At 39.8% G+C, this 24210-nt stretch overlaps 1 protein-coding gene across 2 annotated transcripts in view; it reads right to left on the bottom strand.

Annotated features, from left to right (window-relative positions):
• The window catches only part of dusp16 (dual specificity phosphatase 16), a 109126-nt gene extending 85454 nt beyond the window's left edge, over positions 1–23672 (bottom strand). The window contains exon 1 of one of the 2 annotated variants that reach the window (XM_078568141.1): positions 23547–23672. The gene's annotated coding sequence lies outside the window, so the exon portion shown is untranslated. Of the gene's footprint in view, positions 1–23176; positions 23370–23546 lie in introns of those variants that run through there. The other variant, XM_078568142.1, reaches the window with a different exon arrangement.
• Positions 23673–24210: the final 538 nt, after the last annotated feature.

Here is a 24210-nt window from a genome sequence, read left to right as displayed (position 1 = left end):
AGTGGGGAGGGGGATTCCCACCTAGTATGATTCAAAATGGAACGTTCTGGACTTTCTGGAAGCTTGATAGACTGGGTTGAAGTTGCAAAGGTCAACTGACACCCTTGGCAGCCATTTTAACAGTTCATCAGTATCCATTTTTAAATAAATATAGGCAGTTCCAGAAGCTTCCATACAAGCAGAGTCCATGTTTAAAGTTATGAATATGACATGCCTTTTACTGGGCATGACATGAGATTTTTAGGCCATGTCACATTCCTATGGAATTATGCCTACTCTACCCAGAATGATTCTGGGTTGTGTCATGTTCCAGTATATTATGAACTTTCAGTCAACACATTAAAACTTTGAACACAAACAAGCTATTAAAATGGCAGCTGCAAATCTTGTGACCTTTGGCATTTTGAGCTTCAGACAGTCTTGAGTCTCAAGAAAATATCTAATTAAATATGGCCATTCACAGCCATCCAGGGAATTCACTCATCCCTTTGTCTAAGGACGGACTATCAACAAAAGAACCATAGCATTCCAGCTGGCCTGTTTGTTTCATCATGGATAAAAGAAACATTGAAACTCAATGTGTATTGGATGAATATGAATGGATCCCATCAACCCGCAATTGTATTATGATGGTCCCTCATCCAAACTAGACTGGGTGAATTCCAACGTGGCAAACGACAACACAGGATGTATAATCAACACCCTCATTGTTTTTTGGAAAAAGGACTTTGAACTTGTACAAGCCACATAGTGAAGATGCCATTTTTCTGTCTGCTGTTGTTAAAATAACAGCAAGAAGCTGTTCTGCAGACAGAGTTCCATCAGAAAGCCATCAAACCAGCTGCAAGTCATCGAAGCAGCCAAGGTAATAAATAGCAATACCTTGGAAGTGGGAGAAGAACTTCCCCCAACCTGTTCTAACTTCAAGTTCACCCGAGAACAAACCTCTTGGAAATTCAACTACAAGGAGCCTCGCAGCTTGCTGAGGATTCTCTGCTTTACAAGGCCTTCACTTCAACTAAAGCGTCAATTTATCTAAGAAACTACAGCCTGCCATGAAAGAGGCTGAGAACTATAAATTGTAATCGTAGTGTTTTACTTCTTGTGTATCTAAACTTTGTATGGGTGAGCTGAGTGAGTGAGATGTCATGTTTTAAACATCCGGGGCAAGTGTGTGATAATAAATAACCTTTTTTAAAAAACTCACAAAAAGCTTGCTGCTGAGGTTATTTAAATTGGGACAATCGCTCAAGGGTAATTAAACACACAACTTTTACATACAAACATATTAATCATGGGCAATAAAAACACATAAATTGTGTTCATAACAGTTATGTCCAGGGCAGACTACTCCTTGGCCTCTGCGAATATCACTCATATGTTTGCTGGAACAACACAAGAGATTGTGGTCTGGTGGAAACTCCAGTCTGCCTTTCTCCGCCTGCTGGAAATTCCAGGCCTCCACGTTGTGATTTCTCAGTGTTGCTAAAAAATGAAGACAGGGGAGAGTGCGGCACATGATCAGAAGCCAGTTAAGACATATTAAATTATTCTTTTCTTTCTCTTTGTTTCTCTCTCAGTTACTATTTGTTTTCAATAAAGGCAATTTTGGCTTATACATTGTCATTGTGCATTAGAATTTTTAACAGAAAAGATGATTAGGTTAAACATGCCTGTAAGTGCTCCATTATCTTTTTTAAAATAGCAAATTTTAATTAAGTCAGGATGGATTTTTTGAACTGTTAAAAATAATGTGTTGGGACAAACAAAGCAAAAATTAAAAACCAAATATAGGTTGTAAAAAGGTAACATTTTACAAATATGCTTTCTTACAAACAAAAGCTATCTGAAAACAGATACAGCTGTCCTTTGCTTCCTTGAAATGTTTTCAGCTATTCTACTGAATACTACTCAGAAATTAACTGTGACAAAATTAAAATGTCAAAAAATTATTCAACATCAGTTGATTCAATAAGACCTTTTAACTGATTTATGACAATTTGACTAACTTAGGAAGTGTTTGTTTAAATGACAATTTTAAATTTTGCCAAGGGTGAAGGTCAAACTATATATTTTCCCTTGAAAACAGCCAGCCAATTGTTGTCCCCATTTAAACTCAAGTAACCTTTTTCTCCTCTTATTGACTTGAACTGAAAAACAGAAAGTCCTTCTGTATTCTTAAAGAGTATAAAGGTCATTTTTTTTGTTTTGATTGATCACAATTATTACAGTTGCCACAAGGAACATATGCAGTCTTCTTTCACGCAATACCCCAAAATACTGTCACAATGCTGCTTAATACACATACCTATTGAAAATAAATTAATTTTAGCCAATAAACACAAGTTTACAAGCTTTTCTGACATGCTAATAAATTACCAACCTGCCTACAGACCAAGGTGAAGTATCAGGTTTGATCATTGGTCTATAGTAAGTTAGTTATTGTCAGCTACGGCTAGGATAGGAGTACTACAGTTGGCTTCAGTTGCCATTGGGGTGCTGGAAGGAGTAAACAGGGTGCATATTCCTTACTTCTAACTAGTGACCTCTGCTGGAAAGCATGCCTGCATAGATGTTGGGCAGGGATAGGTGCAAGCTCAAATATAGGGTTCAACAATTGGTTGATCTTCACAGCTTCAGCTGACGTATGAAGAGTGACCATCTGGAAAAGTTTAGATGGTGCTCATGAAACCAGACCCAAGATGAGTCAGTATTTCCAAAAATATTACAGGAGAACATGGAGGACAAATATGCATTAATTTATACTTTTGAGGCTATTTTCTACAGCGATACTTCCAACACTATTAATTAACAAGAACGTGCACTTAGAAGATACTTCTAACTTAGCAAAAAGTGTCTGAAGATGTCTCACAAGGCAGGAAATAGGAAACCAAGAGATGGAAGAAAGGCAAATTCCTCTGCAAATTTTAATATTGTGCCTCCATACCCCAATAACCAACACATATGCATGCACATGCAACCCCAAGGGACAGTGCTGGTTATATCCCTCCAGTCTGAAAAGCATCCATTAACCAATTACCTGTACTCTCTTTTCAGTCCTTCACCAACTTCCAGCTCACGCTTTCACATTCCCTTTAATATTACCAGCCTTAATTGTGTCAACACGCCTCTCATATAGCCCATTATCAAAGTGCGTACCATTCCTTAGACCTTAGAATTCCCAATAATAAGCAAACTTTGTGCTATAGACCCATTCTCATTTTGAAAGCCACAATATACTATTATAACTTATCACTCATTTGTAACGCACTTCTTTCACACACATCAATGTGCATACAATTATTTGGTTGAAATTGTTAGGTTGATTAGCAAAAACAGTTCATTGACTTGTTTAACATTTTTCTACCATTACATTACGGCGAAAAGCAGACTTAAATTACAATGTTAATCATACTCTAATATATCAAAACATTGAATTTAATAATCAAATTGCTCCCACAGTGGCAGATGTATAACCATTATTTCATAATAGTATCATCGAGATAATTTTTAAAATTATTTATTTGTGAGGATGTGGGCATCACTAGTAAGGCCTGCATTAAGTGCCCATCGCTAACTGCCCTGAAGGTGGTGATGTGCCACCTTCTTGAATTGCTGTACTCTGTGGTGCAGGTACACCCAGAGTGCCACTGGGTAGAGAGTTCCAGGATTTTGAGCCTGCGACAGTGAAGGAACAATGATATATTTCTAAGTCAGGGTGGTGTGTGACTTGTAGAGGAACTTGTAGGTTGTGGAGTTCCCATGGGTCTGTTGCCCTCTCCTTCTAGGTGTTAGATGTTGCGGGTTTGGGAGATGCTGTCAAACAAACCTTCGCAAGGTGCTGCAGAGCATCTTGTAGGTGGCATACGCTTCTGCAGCTCTGTGCTGGTGGTGGCGTGAGTGAATGTTTAAGGCGGTGGATGGGGTGCAGATCAAACAGGTTGCTTTGCGCTGGATGGTGTCAAGCTTCAATGAATGTTGTTGGAGCTGCACTCATCCAGGCAAGTGGAAGTGTACCATCACACTCCTGACTTGTGGCTTATAAGATGGTGGACAGGCAGGTGTCAGGGGGTAGCTCACTCACCAAAGAACTCCTAGCCTCTGACCTGCTTTTGTAGCCATAGTATTTATATGGCTGATCCAGTTTAGTTTCAATAGTGACTCCCAAGGATGTTGATGGTAGATGATTCCATGATGGTAATGCTGCTGAATGGCCTCTTGTTTGAGGTCATTGCCTAGCACTTGTGTGGTGCAAATGTTATCTGCCACTTATCAGCTCAACCCCAAATGTTGTCCAGGTCATGCTGCATGCAGACATGGACTGCTTCATTTTCTGAAGAACTGCAAATGGAATTGAATACCAGGCAATTGTCAGCAAACTTCACAACTACTGACTTTATGATGGAGGGAAGGCTGTTGATGAAGCAGCTGAAGATTATTAGGCCTAGAACACAGCGCTGAAGAACTGTGGTGATGCCCTGTGGCTGTGATGATTGACCTCCAACAACCATGAACATAGACCTTTGTCCTAGACATGATTCCAACCAGTGAGAGATTTTTTCCCTGATTCCTATTGACTTCAATTTTGCCTTGATATCAACAGTAGTTACTTTCACCCCACCATTCTTCAGACTGGATGTGGCAGGACTGCAGACCTATTGCCAATTTATCTCTTTGCACAAATGTTCTAGTGCTGTCTCTGTGACCTTGGTAAAGCACAATGGTGAATGTTTTGAAATTTGGATGCTTGGTCTTCTTAAACTGTGTACTGCTGAGTGTTGTTCAATTAACTTTGTCTTGGGGTTGTCCGGAAGTAGCAAATATAAGACTGAAACAATGGCATCCATCTTCAACCAAAAGTAATGTGTTATGCATCTTGGCCTCTTCCTGAGATTCCCAGCATAACAGATCCCAGTCTTCAGCCAATTAGATTCACACCACGTGATATCAAGAAATGGCTAAATATGCCGGATAAAGCATAGGCTATGGGTCCCAACAACAACCCAATGTAATGCTGAAGACTTGTGCTCCAAAACTAGCTGTGCCTCTAGCCAAGCTACTCCAGTACAGCCACAATACCGGCATCTAACTGACAGAGGAATTGTCCACGTATGCCCTGTCATGAAAAATAGGACAAATCCAATCCAGCCAATTACCAGTCCATCAGTCTCAATTATCAACAAAGTAATGGAAGGTGTCAGTGAATATTAAAAATCAGTGGATTCAAATATTTCATGCTTTTGAAAACATGGCATTACATTTGTAGGTGTACATGACAGGAGAGTTGCTTACAAAGATCAATCATAGAAGCATTGAATGATGCACAGAAAGAGGTCATTCAGCCCATAATTCAATTAGTCCCACCACTGCTCTTTACACATACCCCTACAGTTTTTTTCCTTCAATTATTTATCCATTTCCCTTTTCAAAGTTAATATTGAATCTCCTTCTATCACCCTTTCAGGCAGTGCATTCCACATCACAACTTACTGTAAAAACATCTTTCTTTTGCTGCCTCTGGTTCATTTTCAATTACCTTCAGTCTGTGCCTGCTAGTTACTGATCCTTTTGCCACCAGAAATAGATTGTTCTTATTTACTCTATAAAAACCGTCCATGATTTCAAACAGCGGTGAGTCAAAATCATGGTAAAATCTGATACACTGGCCTTTCCATGCAAGCTTCTGCAATGGCCAGTCAAGTAAAGGGTGGCATATTCCAATTTATACCCTTCTCCAAGGCTGACGACTTACATTTATAGCATCCATAAATGTAGAAAAATGTCTCAAAGTAGTGAAAAAAAATGAATGTCAAGCCTTAAAAGAGGTATTGGAAAGGCTGACCAAAAATTATTCATATAGGGAACTTTTAAGAAGGGTCTTAGAAGAGGAGCAGGAAATGGATACCAGAATGGGTGTGTAGAGGGAATTCCAGAACTCAGAAGTTGAAGGCATCACCAATGGTGGTGCATATAGAGGGCAATGGCTTGATGCAGAAGAAACCTGAATTAGAGGAACAAGAGTTTGGAGCAATGTGGAGGAGTTACAATTGTAGAACTGGAGGAGTTTGCAGAGATAGTGAGGAGTGAGGCTATGATAGGATTTAAACACGAAGAGGAGAATATTTAACTGGAAGACTGGCAGCCAATATAGTTCAGTGAGGACAAATTGGATGGGATAATGGGTCAGAATGCAGGCAGCAGAGTTAGAAATCTGAAGTTTACAGAGGGTAGAGGATGGAAGACAAGCTAGGGGAGCAATTGAATGGTTGAGTCTGAAAGTGGCAAAGGCATGGATAAATGTTGCAGCAACGAATGAGCAAGGAAGGGGGGGATTACAAATGTGAAATTGAGCCGTCAATGTGATGAAGAGGATGTTGTGTTGGAAGCTGAGCCTGTGTTGAATAGGACAAAGTTGCCAACAGTCTGATGCAGTTAGACGAAGTGGCTGTGAGAGAATAGATTCAGTGGCAAGAGCATAGAGCTTGTGATTTTAGCCAAAGATGTTGGCTTCAGTCTTCCCAACGTTTAACTGGAGAAAACCATGGCTCATTCAAAACTGAAGACCGGCGAGTAGTCTGCTAACAGAGAGGTGTAGAAGGGGTCACATAGAGCCGGGTGTCATCAACACACATGTGAAATGCAGTTCCATTGAGGTATTTAATTGAACCACTTGGGCGGGGCAGTGTTGCAGTGAGAGAGTTAAAAAAAAAGCTTTGTAAGCACACATACTTCACATTTAACTGGGGCCTAATTGGAGTTGGACGAGTAACCCACTCCCAAGAGACAGGGCCCCAATTATAATATTTAAATAAAACCTGAGGCTCTCGGTTTCAGCATGAATTTGAATTTAATGGCTGGAGCCTGGGTTTCTCAGGACTCTGGAAATCTAGCAGCTGAAGGCAGACACGAGCTGCCAGATCCAGCAGGTAGGAGCTTCTACAACGCTACTTGTGTGGTGAGAAGGAGCAGAAATGCTTCCCCCGTAGCCCATCAAGCAAATCTGCCATGATCTGCCTCCAATGCTTTGAACAAATGATTCCAGCAAACCCCGCCCCATGATCTCTCTTCCTCACATTCCGAGTGCCAACTCCACCCTGCCCCTCCCCTCTAATCTTGTCAATTGCCAGAAACCATCACCAGCAGACCCCAGATGCTGCCTTGTAACATAAGCTTTCCCACGCAGCAACAACCAGCCTTCAATTTGTTTCCTGCTCAGCAATCAGCCAAAGTAAAAAATAAACTAATGAGGGCTTTGGCAGGGCTTCTGCGTTCCCAGCTTTTCTGGGTTTCCTGCTGCATCCCTGAATCCTTCCTATAAATATTAGGCATCATGCCTTTGGATGATGTTGCCCTTTAGAGAAGGAAAGTGGGGGCTAACAATAGATGCTTGGGCCCCTCTTCTTCATCATCATGCCTTTGGGCAGCTAACTGCAAAGCAAGATTTGGTTTTACCAATTTCCCTCAAACCTTTTCTCCAGGTCCACAAATATAACATCTGCTGCTAAGCAAAACTTCATCCAAGTCCCAAGGAAATTGAAAACATAGTCAATAAAGCCAGATATATTTGGAAGGCAGGAGAAACTGGGATCGGAAATCTCCTTAGAAGTGTTTTACAACTACAACAACCAAACCATGAACTATATCATACATAAAGAAGCTCCAGATTTAGAATGAAACAGTAAATGCTGAAAATTCTTGTCAAGTTCATCAGTGTCTAAACAGAAAGAATTGTATTTCCGATGAAAGGCTGGCTTTGGATAAATAAAGGACAGAAGCCACATTTCTACATTTACACAGCTTTATAAACCTCTATTTCTAATGCCTAGTGATCATAAAATAAAAATATAAAATACAATGCACTTAAACAACCTCCACCACCAGCAAAGCAACAAAAACCAAGTCATAAAATGTATACCTGGTGCATGTGAATTAGATTGAGGTGCCAAAGTGGGGCAAGCTTGCCTTATTAAATAAGCAGCATATTTCAGTCCTTATAATCATTTTAATAAGCTCTGTTCATTAGTAATTATTTAAGTACAAGACAAGACTGCTGTTCACCTAGGTCTCGGTCCCAATAACATTGGTTTTAAGTTCACATCCTTGACATTTTACAAATGGATACCACACGCCTGCCAATAATTTGTTAGTTTAAGGCAGTTCCATTTGTTATTTTTGTGAGATCAACTTTGCCCAATCCTGCTATTGTAAAGTCTCAGTTTAAAATAGAGCTAGCCTATAGCAAATCAGTAACAAGTGCCAAATGACCTTGAGAAAACAAAAAAATTATCAGGGCATTTTAAGACCAGTTAAAATAGACATTCAATTTTTGACTTCTCACTGAATTGAAACCCTGCAGAAGTTTTCATTAGAAAATACAGAATATGTGTATTTAGAAAGATGTGAGTGACCATGATCGAGATAACAAGACTATTCTCCACAATACACTGCATAAAAAATGACTTCCTCTAAAAGCAAGAATTCAGAAAATTTGGCAGGGGTTTTTCTATGCTTTAATAAACAAAAAAAAGGCAAGAATTCCCTGCAATATACTAATTACATCTGCTGCAAGAAACTAAGTACGCTGCAGCCTTTTTAAGTGGCACCTAAAAATTCCTGAAAATCTTGAATTCAGAGTCAGCTAATTTAACATTGATGTGAAGACTGGTTAGTCTCATTTTCGCAGTTTTACGATAGCAGAACAGAGATACTTAGTTGCATAAAATACCACGTTAGATTGATCACTAAAGTTTACCCATCAGAATTGAAATATTTGTGGCCTTGAATTTTTAGATTCAGAATAAAACATCCTTCCATTCAAAAAAAGTTTCAAAGATGACAGCTATTAAATTTTCTTTAACCTTTCCTAATACATTAAGTATTGGCAGCTTGTTACAGACTTTTGTCACAAAATGTTCCAACTTAATGGCTTAACAACCTACCAATCAATGAAGATTAAAAAGGTAACATTCTCATTGTAAGAGGGTATCAGTTAATGCCTTCTATATAAAATCAAGGTTTATTGGTGTTTTTCTTTAAAAAAAATAAAAGGCTTAATTCTAACTTCATTACTAATACCTCTGCTTTATTACTACACAATAAATTTCAGTTCTCAGATAAAAGCAAAATAAAAAGCAAAAGGCCAGCTTCTACCTCCTACCCAAAATCCACAAACAGGACTGTCCCGGCAGACTGATCGTTACAGCCTGTTCCTGCCCCACGGAACTCATTTCTTGCTATCTTGACTCCATTCTCCCTTCACTTGTCCAGTCTCTTCCCACCTATATCCGTGATTCCTGTGATGCTCTACATCATATCAACAATTTCCAGTTCCCTGGCCCCAACCGCCTCCTCTTCACCATGGACATCCAATCCCTCTACACCTCCATCCCCCACCGGGATGGTCTAAGGGCTCTCCGCTTTTTCCTTGAACAGAGGCCCGAACAATCCCCATCTACTCTCCTCCGTCTGGCTGAACTTGTTCTCTCACTGAACAATTTCTCCTTAAACTCGCCTCACTTCCTCCAATAAAAGGTGTGGCCATGGGTACCCGCATGGGCCCCAGTTATGCCTGTCTCTTTATGGGGTATGTGGAACATTCCTTGTTCCACTCCTACTCAGGCCCCCTCCCACAACTCTCCTCCGGTACATCAATTACTGTTTCGGTGCTGCTTCATGCTCTCATTTGGACCTGGAAAAATTTATTAAGTTTGCTTCCAATTTCCACCCCTCCATCATTTTCACATGGTCCACCACTGACACTTCCCTTCCCTTCCTTGACCTCTCTGTCTCAATTTCCCGTGATAGAATGTCCACCAATATTCATTACAAGCCCACCGACTCCCACAGCTACCTTGACCACAGCTCCTCACACCCTGCTTCCTGTAAGGACTCCATCCCACTCTCTCAGTTCCTTCGCCTCTGACACATCTGTTCCGATGATGCCACTTTCCAAAACAGTTCTTCTGACATGTCTTCCTTCTTCCTTAACCGAGGTTTTCCACCCACGGTGGTTGGCAGGGCCCTCAACCGTGTCCGACCCATCTCTCAAGCATCTCCCTCCCAGAACCATGATAGGGCCCCACTTGTCCTCACTTATCACCCCACCAGCCTCTGCATTCAAAGGATCATCCTCCGCTATTTCCACCAACTCCAGCATGATGCCACCACCAAACACATCTTCCCTTCACCCCCACTGTCGGCATTCCGTAGGGACTGTTCCCTCAGGGACACCCTGGTCCACTCCTCCATCACCCCCTACACCTCAACCCCCTCCCACGGCACCTTCCCATGCAACCGCAAAAGGTGCAACACCTGCCCCTTTACTTCCCCCCTCCTCACCGTCCAAGGGCCCAATCACTCCTTTCAAGTGAGGCAGCACTTCACTTGCACTTCCCTCAATTTAGTCTACTGCATTCGCTGCTCCCAATGCGGTCTCCTCCACATTGGAGAGACCAAACGCAGACTGGGTGACCGCTTTGTGGAACACCTACGGTCTGTCCACAAGCATGACCCAGACCTTCCTGTCGCTTGCCATTTCAACACACCACCCTACTCTCATGCCCACATGTCCGACCTTGGCCTGCTGCAATGTTCCAGTGAAGTTCAACGCAAACTGGAGGAACAGTACTGCATCATTGAGTTCAACAACTTCAGATCATGAACTCTCTCCTCCATCCTCACCCCTTCTTTATCCCCTTTTTTCTAATAATTATAATATACTTTTTTACATATATATATATATTTTTCTTTTGCCACCTATTTCTATTATTTTTACAATTTACTTCCATATTGTTTTATCCCCACCTTTTAGCCTATTTCAATCCCCTCCCCCCCCACCCCACCCCCACTAGGGCTATCTGTCACTTGCTCATCCTGCTTTCTATCCTTAATGTCACCATTAGCACATCCTTTAGCAAATATCACCACCATCAATGTCCCTTTGACCTTTTGTTTATGACAACTTTGGCAATCTCTCCTTTGCCTCCACCTATCGCTGGCCCTCTATCCAGTTTCACTTGTCCAACCCCTCTTAAACAGCTTATATTTCACCACATTTCTAGTTCTCTTTAGCTCTGATAAAGAGTCATACGGACTCGAAACAATAACTCTGTCTTCCTCTCCACAGATGCTGTCAGACCTGCTGCTGAGTTTTTCCAGCAGTTTTTGTTTCAAATTTCAGTTCTTATTTGGGTTGATGAGGATAAACAAGAGCTTTGTCTTGGCCATTGAGATCAAAACAAACTCGATCAGAGGTGACGAAATAATCCATGATTCAATAACATGATTAAATTATTTTAAGTATTTAGAGTACAATGAGTTAATCAGGTCTAATCAGAATGACTTCCTACAGAAAAGATCATTCTTCAGCAACCTTGTAGAATTATTTGAAGAACATACAAACGTACAAAATAGGAGCAGGAGTAGGCCATTCGGTCCCTTAAGCCTGCTCCACCATTCAATAAGATCATGGCTGATCTGTTTGCGTTTCAAATTCCACATTCCCATCTACCCCCAATAACCTTTCATCCCCTTGCCTGACAAGAACCTATTTACCTCTGCCTTAAAAATATTCAATGACCCCACCTCCACCGCCTTCTGAGGCAGAGAGTTCCAAAGTTGCACAACCCTCAGTGAAAAAAATTCTCCTCATCTCTGTCCTAAATGGGCAACCCCTAACTTTAAAACATTTTCCCTAGCTCTGGACTCACCCACAAGAGGAAACATCCTTTCCATGTCCGCCTTGTCAATATCCCATTCAAGGTCTTATATACTTCAATCAAGTCACCCCTCACTCTTTTAAACTCCAGTGGAAGAAATAACAAAAGAGGATAGAAAACAGTAATGCAGTGGATGTGGTTTATATAGATTTTTAAAAAAACATTTGATTAGATGCCCATATAAGAGACTTATGACAAAAATAATTGCACATTTGTTATGGAAAAGGTCAAGGATGGGCCAGAAATCAGAGTTCTAGATTGGGGGAAGGCCCGATTTTAATAAGATCAGATATGATTTGGCCAGAGTGGACTGGGAGCAGCTACTTTTAGGTAAATCTGTGTCAGAGCAGTGGGACTCATTCAAGAAGGAAATAGGGAGTGTACAGGGCCAACATATTCCAGTAAAGATAAAGGGTGGGACCAACAAGTCCAGGGAACCCTGGATGTCAAGGGATATATGGGATTTGATAAAGAGATAAAGGGAGGCTTATGACAGATACCGAGGGCTCAAAACAGTGGAAGTCCTAGAGGTGTATAGAATGTGTAGGAGGGGGGAACTTAAAAAGGAGAGCAAAATGAGGGCATGAAAAAACATTGGCAGGCAAAATAAAGGAAAATCCAAAGTTATTTTACAAGTACATTAAGAGTAAGAGGATAACTAAGGGAAGAGTAGGGCCCATTAAGGACCATAGTGGTAATTTGTGTATGGAGCTATAAAACGTAGGTAGAGTTCTAAATGAATACTTTGTGTCTTCACAAGTGAGAGGGACAACGTGGGTATGGAAATCAGGCAGAAGGACTGTGATATAATTAAAGAAATTAGCATAGAAAGGGAGGAGGTTCTAAGTGGTCTGGCAGGCTCATAAGTAGATAAATCTCCAGGCCCGGATGAAATGTATCCCAAGCTGTTGAGTGAGGCAAGGTAGGAGATAGCAGGGGCGCTGGCAATAATTTTCAATACCTCTCTGGCCACAGGAGAGGTGCCAGAGGACTGGAGGACAGCTAGTGTGGTACCATTATTCAAGAAGGGAGGAAGGGATAAACCAGGGAACTACAGGCCAGTCAAAATTTATCTGTCCCTTAATACCTTAGATTTTTGTTATCCAATCAATCAGTCATTGATTGATCCAGCATTAGTTGCCATTTGAGGAGAGACTTCCAAACTCTGACTAGCTTTTGAGTTAGAAGTATTTTCTAATAGATTTCCTGAAAAGTCTGGCTCTAATCTTTAAGACCATGTCCCCTTGTTCTAGACTTCCAAACTAATGGAAATAGTTTCTATCTACCCCATTTATTCCCCTTAATATCTGAACAACTTCAATCAAATCACAACCACCAAATTCTACAGAATACAACATTAGTCAATGGGAATCAAGGAGGGAAAACTCTCTGCTGGTTGGAGTCATACCTAGTACAAAGAAAGATGGTTGTGGTTGTTGGAGGTTAATCATCTCAATTCTAGGACATCACTGCAGGAGTTCCTCAGGGTAGTGTCCTAGGCCCAACCTTCTTCAGCTGCTTCATCAATGACCCTCCTTCCATCATAAGGTCAGAAATGGGGATGTTCACTGGTGATTGCACAATGTTCAGCATCATTCACTACTCAGACACTGAAGCAGATATATGTCCATATGCAGCAAGATCTGGACAATATCCAGGCTTGGGCTGGCAAGTGGCAAGTAACATTTGTGCCACACAAGTGCCACGCAATGACTATCTCCAACCAGAGAGAATCTAACCACTGTCCCTTGACATTCAATGGCATTATCATTGCTGAATCCCCACAATCAACCTCTTGGGGTTACCATTGACCAAAAACTAAACTGGACTAGCCATATAAATACTGTGGCTACAAGAGCAGGTCAGAGGCTAGGAATCCTGCGGTGAGTAACTCATCTCCTGACTCCCCAAAGCCTGTCCACCACCTACATGGCACAAGTCAGGATAGAATACCCTCCTCTTGCCTGAATGAGTACAGCTCCAACAGCGCTCAAGAAGCTTGACACCATCCAGGACAAAGCAGCCCACAAACATTCACTCCCTCCACTACTGACTAACAGTGGCAGCAGTGTGTACAATCTACAAGATGCACTGCAGAAACTCACCAAGGCTCCTTAGGCAGTACCTTCCAAACCCACGACCACCACCAGCTAGAAGGACAAGGGCAGCAGATACATGAAACACCACCATCTGGAAACTCCCCTCAAGCCACTCATCGTCTTGACTTGGAAATAGATCGCTGTTCCTTCACTGTCACCGGGTCAAAATCCCAGAACTCTCTTCCTACCAGCACTGTGGGTGTACCCACACCACAGGGACTGCAGCAGTTCAAGAAGGCAACTTACCACCACCTTCTCTAGGGCAATTAGGGATGGGCAATAAATGCTGGCCTAGCCAGCGACATCCACATCCCGTAAATGAATTTTAAAAAAACCTCTCCTTGTAATTTATGTATCACTCAGGTAAATATAGGTTACGCTCCCTCCAAAGCCAAAGCCAATGTATCCTACCTAAGATGTGATGTCCAGAATTGCTCACCCTGCTCCAGGTGTGGTCTAACCAGAGTCTTGTATAGCTGAAGCATGACTTTGACCCCATTGTATTCTACTCCACTAAATATAAAGGCCAGCATTCCATTAGCATCTTTGATTATTTTCTGTACCTGTTCATGACATTTTAATGATCTATGTACCTGGACACCCAAGTCTCTTTGGACCTCCATGGTTTCTAGTTTTTCTTCACTTAGAAAGTAGCACGTTCTTTCATTTTAGGTCCAAAGTGACAGACCTCACATTTGCCTACACAACTTCATTTTTCACAGTTTTGCCCATTCACTTAATCAATATCTCTTTGTAATTTTATGCTTCCATCATCACTGCTTACAATGCTGCCTATCTTTGTCTCATTAACCAAGTGACTTTCTATTTCATCATCAAAGTTGTCATTAAATCTGGTGAATAGATGAATATAATATTGTGAAATCAAGATAGTCCACTTTTCTTCAGAGAAGTAGTCATACCAGTGACCTTTTACATATGTTCAAAAGTGTAACCATTTCTAATACGTAGCAGCACATTTCACTAACCTTGTTATAGTTTATATAGGTGCAATGTCCACACTATACAAACAATTTCAGATAAACAAATGGATAATCATGCTTCAACTATGCAGTAAAGTTGCACGGCATTTACTTCATTGAAGTCTTCATTTTTATACTCTGTAACGTTAGCTAACAGCAGACTGTCCAAGCAGCCATTGGTCAACATTGAAAATGTAACCCATTTTTGGATGAGTGTGAATGAAGCTCAACACGTTTAGAAGCAATACCTGCAATTTGCATTTATTTGCCACCTTTAATATATTAAACATCCCAAGTGCATTGGAGGGGGAAAAAATTAGTAGGCATCTAGCCTTTTGGGGAGGATTAGGAAAATTTAGTCTGGTTTTCAGAAGGCTTTTAAAGATGGGCCATGAGGTAAAGAGGTAGCAGGTTTTTGGGAGGGAGTTTCAAAGAGGGCAGCAGAGCAACTGATGTCTCTCCAGTGATAGTGAAGTAAAGGGAGTTCAAGAACAGTCCAGATCAGATACTGTAGGACAGAACTCAGTTTTGCAAACGGTAGGGTGCAGAGGAAGTTATAGATAAGGATGAAATTTAAGTTTGTACCATTGTAGCACCAGGAGCCAATGTAGGTCAGGGAGGATAGGGAATGCATGGGTCAGAATGCATAGAGCTGAGCTTTGGACGATTCAGAGTTAATGGAGAGTGGATGTCAGAAAGACATAAAAGCACTGGACAAGTCAAATACAGAGGTAAAAGCTTCACAACAGCGGGGTGAGGTAGGAAAATAGGAAAGCAATATTGCAGAGTTGGAAGTAAGTAATCTTGATAGTGAATAGGATGTGGGTTGACAGTTGTAAGCAGTCTGCTTCAGCATTCAAAAAGCAGCCAAAAAATGATCAAGTTGATTCATAGGGCTTAGAATTCTTCACAGGTGCTGAATGCAACCTCAACCTTCCCAATGTGTAAGAACAATGCAGACGCAATAGCATATCTATTGGTTAGCAACTCTAAATCAGGAACTGGTCTTAAATCAATACTTGCAGGTATCTGCAATGCAATAAAAAACATGTTTACCTAAGTTTTGATTTTGTTGTCTCTTGAAAAAATCCCTAAGTACAATGACTGAGTAAGCAACCAAATAAGCAATATACAATAAAACAAAGTTTATTGCTGTGTTTTCCCTGGTACCAGGCTTGAGAGAAGGCCTAATGTACAATTTTCAAAAGTACACAGACTTTGTGATTGGTTCAGATTCTAATGGACTGACAGTCCTTTTTGAATTTAGAGCAGTTTGATCGTCAAAATCCAGAATCTTGTGAGCAGATGAAGAATCTCATGATTCTTGCAATTGGAAAATCCCTCGAAAGGAGTGCCAGTTTGAAAATCTCAGCAAAGTAGAAACGTATGAAAAGAATTGAACAGGTCAATATCCCTGAAGGAAAAGAGGAATCCCATGCAAATTTAGCTTGGTTTTATTTTTAGGAGTTGCAGGCTTTTAATTATTTAAATTTCATGAGAGTCGGAGATAGCTATACTTCATTGTTACATTAGTCACTTGGCTAATATCTGTATAACACCAATATATCACTTTATAATATATCGTTTTACATTTTAAATTTAAAATGAGGACTCCAGTGATACTTGATTGCTTTCAAATACTTAAGTAGGATTTTATGAAGGCATAAGAAAATCCAATACCTAAAAACAATTAACAAACAGTGATTGCTGTTCATATACCCAGAATTAAAAACTTAACTAAACATAAAGAAAAATATGGGGACTCTCAAAAGGTTACAGAAGTTTGGATTTACCCATCAGGACCTTCACAAAATGGACTCCAGAAAGTCAGGTAAATTTATTTTGCAATTTCTGCACAAACATGTCTGGACAAATCCCTGGGGAGTCACATAAAATGTAAATGGCCTTGCCAGGTGCTGATTGATTACCCCTCACCATTTCAATGGAAGAGACTGAAAATGACAATAGCTGCTGGACCTGCCAGCCCAATGAAGATGGGATTTCAAATAAAGTCATTCACTGAGGATGATCACAGCTGGAGTGTTGATGGGTATCAATATGCCCCCATTGTGTGTCAATTACACCAGCTTCAACACATTGTGTGGACAATGGAATACATTGATACTGTCATCACATGACTGAAACTAGCTGGAGAGAACACCAATACCTTATTAATCCAAAAGGCCAGCCCAGAAAGGAAGCCTGGGACCAGCAGCTCAAAGGGAGAGATCTTGCCCCAGGAAAGGAAAGAACCCTGTCTCATAAAGAAAGTCATCTCAGGCACTGGGGAGGGCCTAATTCATTCTACCTGCAAGATTATATTTCTTCACTACAGGAGCTCAGCCACGATTCTGTCCGAAACAACCAGAAACATCTGATCTCCATGTGTCTTCCAAGGAAGCAAAAGAGAATCCTTCAGGCCTGCAATGTTCAAGGACCATGTAAAGAAATGACCAGTTTCTGCTGTACTCTTCTAGGAACCTAAGTGCACGTTACATCTTTAGAATAATCTTTTCTTATGTGTGTTCGGGGAGTGGGTGCTTGTTGCATTTACATTCTTGATGTTGTGAAAATAATTGTTTATACTTTCTTTTGATTTAAACTTACAAGAAAAGCTGTTTTTATGTCTTCTTTAAAGTCACAGTACTCAAAAGAGTTAAAACACTCTCTCAAAAATACATCTTGTTGTGGTCAGCTGAGAGATGAGAAAAGTGGAAAAAATCCAAATCAGACCTGCACCTAGCAAGCACAGCTACACTAGTGACAACTTAAAAAGACTCAAACTGGATTAGTAATGATGTTTTCATTGACTTTGCAACAAGAACAGCTAGATTATTAATAACCAAGCAGGCACAAACTAGGTTAGCAAGAAATTGTTTTCACTGATTTGGTCCTCAATATAAATTTGACTACATTAGATGCTTCAACCATTTTAGATATTATGATAAGCACCACGATCCTGTGAGGTTATTTGACTTTTACTTCAAAAGTACATTTTTGAGCTGTCTGAACTGGAAACAATTCAAATTTCAATAATACATCAAATACAATACCCATGTGTTTCAAGCTGCCAGATGGATCTTTCTTGCACACATGGAATAGATGTTGAGTGACAGTGGAATACCCCACTTATTTCTCTGACTGAGTAAAACCACTGGCTCAAAGTGCTCCTCAGTCACAGAATACAATGTTTCCCACTGTATATTCTGTTCCTGCAAAATTGTATGAAGGGACAAGTTAAAATATACTTAATTTTAGTGCACACTATTAAAAGCAAAAAGGTTGCTTTAATGACCCTGTTTAAACTACACTGCACCTTTTTGAATGGTGTGTTCTACTTCCTGAAAACTATCAAAACATAATTGCGTAAATAACTTGCAACACCCTAGAAAAGAAAGGATGCTTTAAGAAAAAATAAACTTATGAAATTCCATAAACTCTCCTGTGTAATTAGGTTGGCCTGAAGAATCTTGACAGTTTGCAAACCTCTTAAAAGTAACTGTTCATTTTTTTACTATTTGACTCAGTGTCAAATTCTGTTTGATAAATGGCACATTTTACTATATTAAAGGTGCTATATAAATGCAATTTGTTGTTATAAAAACTAACAAGTTTCAGGGGTCCAATATCTTATGCATTGAACAGTACTTTGAATCCAATGACTCAATGTCAACAAAACTGAATCCATTCTGTTTGCTCTTCAGTACCTATGTGCATCTGTCTTTGACCTAACCAATCTTCCTTGCTGCTTACTCAGACTGAACCCAGCAACCCAGCAAAGTGCTCATTAGACATTCAGTTTGAGCTGAACTGAGCTTTCAATCCCACATATAGTCTACTTCCAAAACTGCCACCTTCCTCCTTGAGAACATTGCCCTCAGCTCCCAGCTATACTTCATCCACAGCTGGAATTCGCAACCATGCCTTCATCACCTTGAAGATCAAATTCTCAAATGATCATTTGCCAGCATCTCAACCACTGTCCTTCAAAACGCCAGATAATCCACAACAATCCCTTTTTATACCCACTGAAAGATGGAAAGAAAAAGGAAGAGAAAGAAAAAGAAATTTCACTGATACAACACCATTCTTATCTTCAGGTCCTTCCAAATGACTCATAGACAATTAAGTACTTTTGAAATGCAATCACTGTTATAATCCAGGCATCTGTAGCAGACATTTTGTACACAACAGTATTCTTGAGGTAAATTACTTTATAATCTGTGCTGAGAGTATTGACTAAAGAATAAATATGTTAGTCAGGATACCAAAATTGCCCACCCTCCCCCAAATATATTAATTTCCTGAACCCCAATGAATTCAAGAGTATTCTTGGTTTTAATTCCTTCCATGGACCATCTTATTTAGGAATCTTCTGCAAAGCTATCCCTTATTCATACCCTTTGTTCTTCAGGTTCTAATTTAATATTCATTTCCTATTCCCACTTTTCCATTACTAAGGCTGAACTTTCGACTGAAGCAGACTCCATCCTATCTTCTTAAACGATTAATCCATGCAATCTCTTCCCTCATGCAGCTCCATCTACAAAAGCTTTTTAAAAAAATCTTTCAATGTGCTTTCAGTACCACCAATACTTCACCTCCTTATCAGCATTCACACCTATCATTTGTAAAGTGCTTTGAATAACACACTTCTGTGCAATTCCCAAATAAAAATAAATTATTTTCAGACACCTAAATATCCACTTCATGTACACATAGTGGCTTATTAATCATTCATTTCTGTATCACTCTGGAATTTGCAATAATTTAATTAATCTTTAAAAAGCACAACTGCAAGTCAACTGAAGCTACCTCCAATGGTACCTATTATGTATAATGGTATTTGTTTTTTTAAAAAAAAGAAAAAGTAGATGCATCACTGAAAAGCTGTTTAGATTACAGTTGCGTTTATATAACAGTATCATTGGTGCAAAGCTGTTTCACTTTCCAACAGCAGTGAAGCGTAAATGCTTGAATCTGCACCATTAAGCCAAACCTGCTTCACAACAACACTAAACCTGTACTGCAAATACACCCAACAGCTTTATTTACATCATCATTGATTTACTATTCTGTATATTTAATTTAGTACATAGTTAAATCGGGTACTAGTGATTGGAGATGAACAGGTGGCTGAGACACTGTTACGAGGCAGGGCTGTTTATGAAGGTCATCTAAATCTCAACAGTATTGCACTTTTAAACATACTGATCTGAAGCTTCAAAAAGGTTTTTTTTCTGGGAGGTTCTCCCATATTGGGCTTCATCCAAATTTTAGCACCAATATCTTGAATTATGACTGCCATTTTGATTGCAAAGTTTTTCATCATATAATGGGAGAACATTTCAGAAGGCAAGGCAACACACGAATTCTAAAACAATTACAGTTAAATACATGACATTGGCTATTACATTGTTGTGCTAGAATACAAATTTACATACTGATATCATAACTAGTATTCAAGGAAGGTTTTGAAGCAGAATTATTTTCAAAGTAACAAAATAATTTTAAGATTTGAGGTACTGTCCATCTTTTCGGGATTGTGAGCTTGACAGAGCTACAAAATTTTATTTGCATTATTTGCAATGCTCGTTATGTATAGTATAGGGAACATCAGTCACATGCTGCAATAAATAGTAGATTCTTGTTTCATCAGCTGCTGCTTTCACCTGCAGAGCTTACATTTGCTTGATATCAGTTTTGGCAGCCACCATCAGGCTCAATGCATTTTATTAGACAGCTTTTCCTGTCCCCCTTTCCTTCTAATGTTGGCAGTATGCCAATATTTAAGTCTCTAGCCTCCAGAAATTTCCACCAACCAAAGCGTTCTACCATTATCTTGTGAGCGCTATCAGTACATTATTTCCCGCAGGTATGAAAAGTAGTGCCAAGGCAATTTTAGAAGTGGGCAACCTGTAGGAATCGCAGAAACAAAAGCAGAAAATGCCGTAAATTGTATCCCCTCCTTCTCTGAAGAGTCAAAACATTAACTTGGTTTCTCTCTCCACAGATGCTGTCAGACCTGTTGAGTTTTTCCAGCATTTTCTGTTTTTACTTCAGATTTCCAGCATCTGCAATATTTTGCTTTTATCTGCAGATAATGCAAATTTGTTCTCTAGAGCATCCAAGGCATATTGTCACTACCCCCCTCACCAATCCCATTAAAATGTTTACTGACATTTTTGTGCATTTTCATGAACTTAAGAGGAGGTAACGGTCAATCTCTTATAGTGTTACATACAGGGAGTCAAGATGAAATGCAGTCTTCAGGTGAAGTTGAACTATAAGACATGGGATAATTGGACCTGACAACCTGGCAGAATTTAAACAGGTGCTTAATATCATGTGTTCATGTACTGTGAATTTGAACCCTTTGATTGTGCTACAGTTTTAAAACCTCTGTTAATGAGGCATTACCTTTGAAGAATTTTACAGCGAAAATTCAAACACCCAAGTTGCAGAACAGAAATTATACATAGGTCATATGCACTCAAAACGTCAACTCTGTTTCTCTCTCCACAGCTGCTGTCAGGCCTGCTGAGTTTTTTCAGCATTTTCTGTTTTTGTTTCAGATTTCCAGCATCCACATTATTTTGCTTTTATCTTAATTATATGTAGGTCTTCTGAATAAATACTACAAGATGCTGTGCTGCTGTGTTAAATGGATTCTTACCATTTGGTAACTTTGGTAGCGAAGTTTTGTACCATAGTTATATTTGAGGGGATACAATTTACAATCAGTTATACAATAGTTTTCAGTGAGTCAAAGAATTTTGTTGAACTGGTATTAAGCCACAATTTTAGTGCATTGTCTAGGAGTGTTTATAATTTAATTTTTAATGTTTTATTATTTCTGCCAACACTAAAATTTAAACAGCATTTAGATGTCACTTTGATCAGGCTATGACTCAAACCTTCCCCTGGAGTATAACATAACCTTGTGTTCGGCATTTAAAATGTACAGGGGTTTAAGTCTCTGGGCACTCAGAAACTTTGTTTTTGATACAGAGACAACAATTTGTACATTTCTGGAACAGGAGAATACGTAGAATGGGGCAACTGGCTGTAAATCTCAAAGCTCTTTTTTCCTATTTGACTCCAGCCTCTTGTGCATTTCCTCTCCCATTAGCTCGCACTGAGGCTGTTCCTTCAGTAACTTAAGTCTCAACCTCTGGAACTCCCCACCCCTTCCCCCCCTACCCGTTTGTCCACATCTTCACTTCTCTCTCCTCCAAGCTTTTGGTCGTTTCCCAATTTCTTTCTTTGGTTCAGCATCCATTTTTGTCACAACACTAAGGCACGTTGGGACATTTTTCTACATTAAAGTCACTATGTAAATGCAACTTGTTGTTGCTATAGTAAAATAAACAGCAACCAGAACACAAAACTTACATGTTACTGTATGTATATAAAATGGATATAATTTTGTTGTAGTTATCTTAGATATTTATCATTTGAGGCGAACAACATATAAACAACACATAAAAGAGCTTGGCTCAGTTCCCAAAATTTCAGTAAATTTTACACTTAAACACTATGCAACAATTCTGATGTACACTTTTTTTTTAATTGGAAGTCTCACATCTAAGCTATCCTGCCAATCAAACACGCACAGTTGGTCATTTACTATTTCCAAACTTTAAGTGTGTTAATGAAATCTGATCTGGTGAATAGGTTAGATGACCATCATACTGCATAAATCCATTTAATCTAATTTATATATACACATTTTAAATCTGCTTTCCCTTTTAATTTGCGTTTCCAGGAACATGCCTTACAAGTTTGACTTTTGATATTACAAATCATAACATAAAAGCTAAAAGAGACAAATACAAGCTGGAGCTCTGCGGGAGTTTATTTGCATTCTGTATTTTTTTATTGGCAGGATTAGGATTTAATTAAGTCCATTTGGACTAGTACCGCACTGGAACCAATGGCAAGTACATAAAATACCGGGCGAGCTCCTCTCCAGAGGAAAATACAGTTCTCAGATTAGGTTTCCAGTGTTGTTAAAACTTCGGGTCTGTTTAAAGATCGGTGAAACGTCCCTTAAAACGTTTTTTTTTTGGTTGCTGTATATATTGTCCTTTCCCCAGGCCTTTCACATTCAGGGAAGACAGGCAGCTTCGACTACAGAAGCGACGGGGACCTTTTACCCAGTAACATAATTAAAAGCTGTTTAACTAAATTTCCGAGAACAAAATACATTTTTTTTATAAACAATTACTGACATATCGTTCCAATAATAATAAGCAATCAGCCTCCGACACTTTCTCACATCTACCCCACCCCCAACACGTGAGGCGACAACTGCAGGCCCGCAGATGATTTTTTTTTTGGGTGATTTTTTTTTCCTCTCCTCTTGTGGGGAACTTACTTCAACAAAACTCGAGGCTCCAACGCGATTCAAAGTCTCCTCGTTCGGTGCTCTGTGTAGCCAGTTTGTAATCTTAGCGTGACACAAGGAGAGAAGTAAAGCTAGTTCATATAAAAAATACACAGAAGGAAGGTTTTTTTTTCTGTTCAGTAAAAACTTGAAGCAGGGATGAGGTCATTGGTTTAAAAATAAAAGGATGGCGTCATTTCAGACCAATCCCACTGATAGCCACTTAGCAGAGAAGGGGCTGGGGAGAGGCCAACCATTCACTCCGCTTTCTAGCCGCAGTAAGGCACCTTCCACCCGCACCTTGTAATAATACATCGCCGTTCAGATAAAGAAAGTGGTAAAACAGTTCTCTCCTCCTCACCTTCCCCAGTCTTTTCTTCGCTTTTCCCATTTCTTGCTACTTTTTGTTTCGCACGGGGCGGGATTTCAGCAAGCAGGGACTGAAAGGACAATGCACCGTATTCAAATTACTCTGCTGCTTGGGAACGCTTCCAAAGAGCTTTTTAAACCTTTATTCCACCCTGTTTCTTTCAGGCTAGGATTAAATATAATCAATTCTCGTCTGTAAATGTTTTACTATGTTTACACAACGTATATGTGCTTCTTGGTACAAAAGCCTATTGGCAAAGACCGATCGTTTCTGATTGTGTTCGGTTCAATATCCCTGGGTGATAGTTTTGTTCTATTAATCCTAGTGTCAGATCTATTGAGTTACATGCAGAATATAACAGCAAGGAGAGAGATCTATCTCATCGGAAGCTCAGGTCGTGTCGTCTCACCGCTTGTTTTTAAGTTTCCCTGATAAATTAACTTACTTTTTCATTCTTGGTGATTGTTATTTTACCCAGAAACGGTGACATTATAAGTTCGAAAGTTATAAATTTCTGCATTCTTTAACTCCCGAGGCAAAGTGAACGCAGTGCTTGGCATTCACCAAAGGGGTTTATACAGACAATCTGCTGCTGATGACATGAAAAATGCACACAGCAAACAGAACGCATGCATCGCTGCACTTTATGCTACAG

The sequence above is a fragment of the Cetorhinus maximus genome, chromosome 22, assembly GCF_964194155.1.
Source record: "Cetorhinus maximus chromosome 22, sCetMax3.hap1.1, whole genome shotgun sequence".
NCBI classification, from domain to species: Eukaryota; Metazoa; Chordata; class Chondrichthyes; order Lamniformes; family Cetorhinidae; genus Cetorhinus; species Cetorhinus maximus.
The sequence above is the reverse complement of the archived record's forward strand: the minus strand, read 5'-3'. Positions and strand labels throughout refer to the sequence as shown.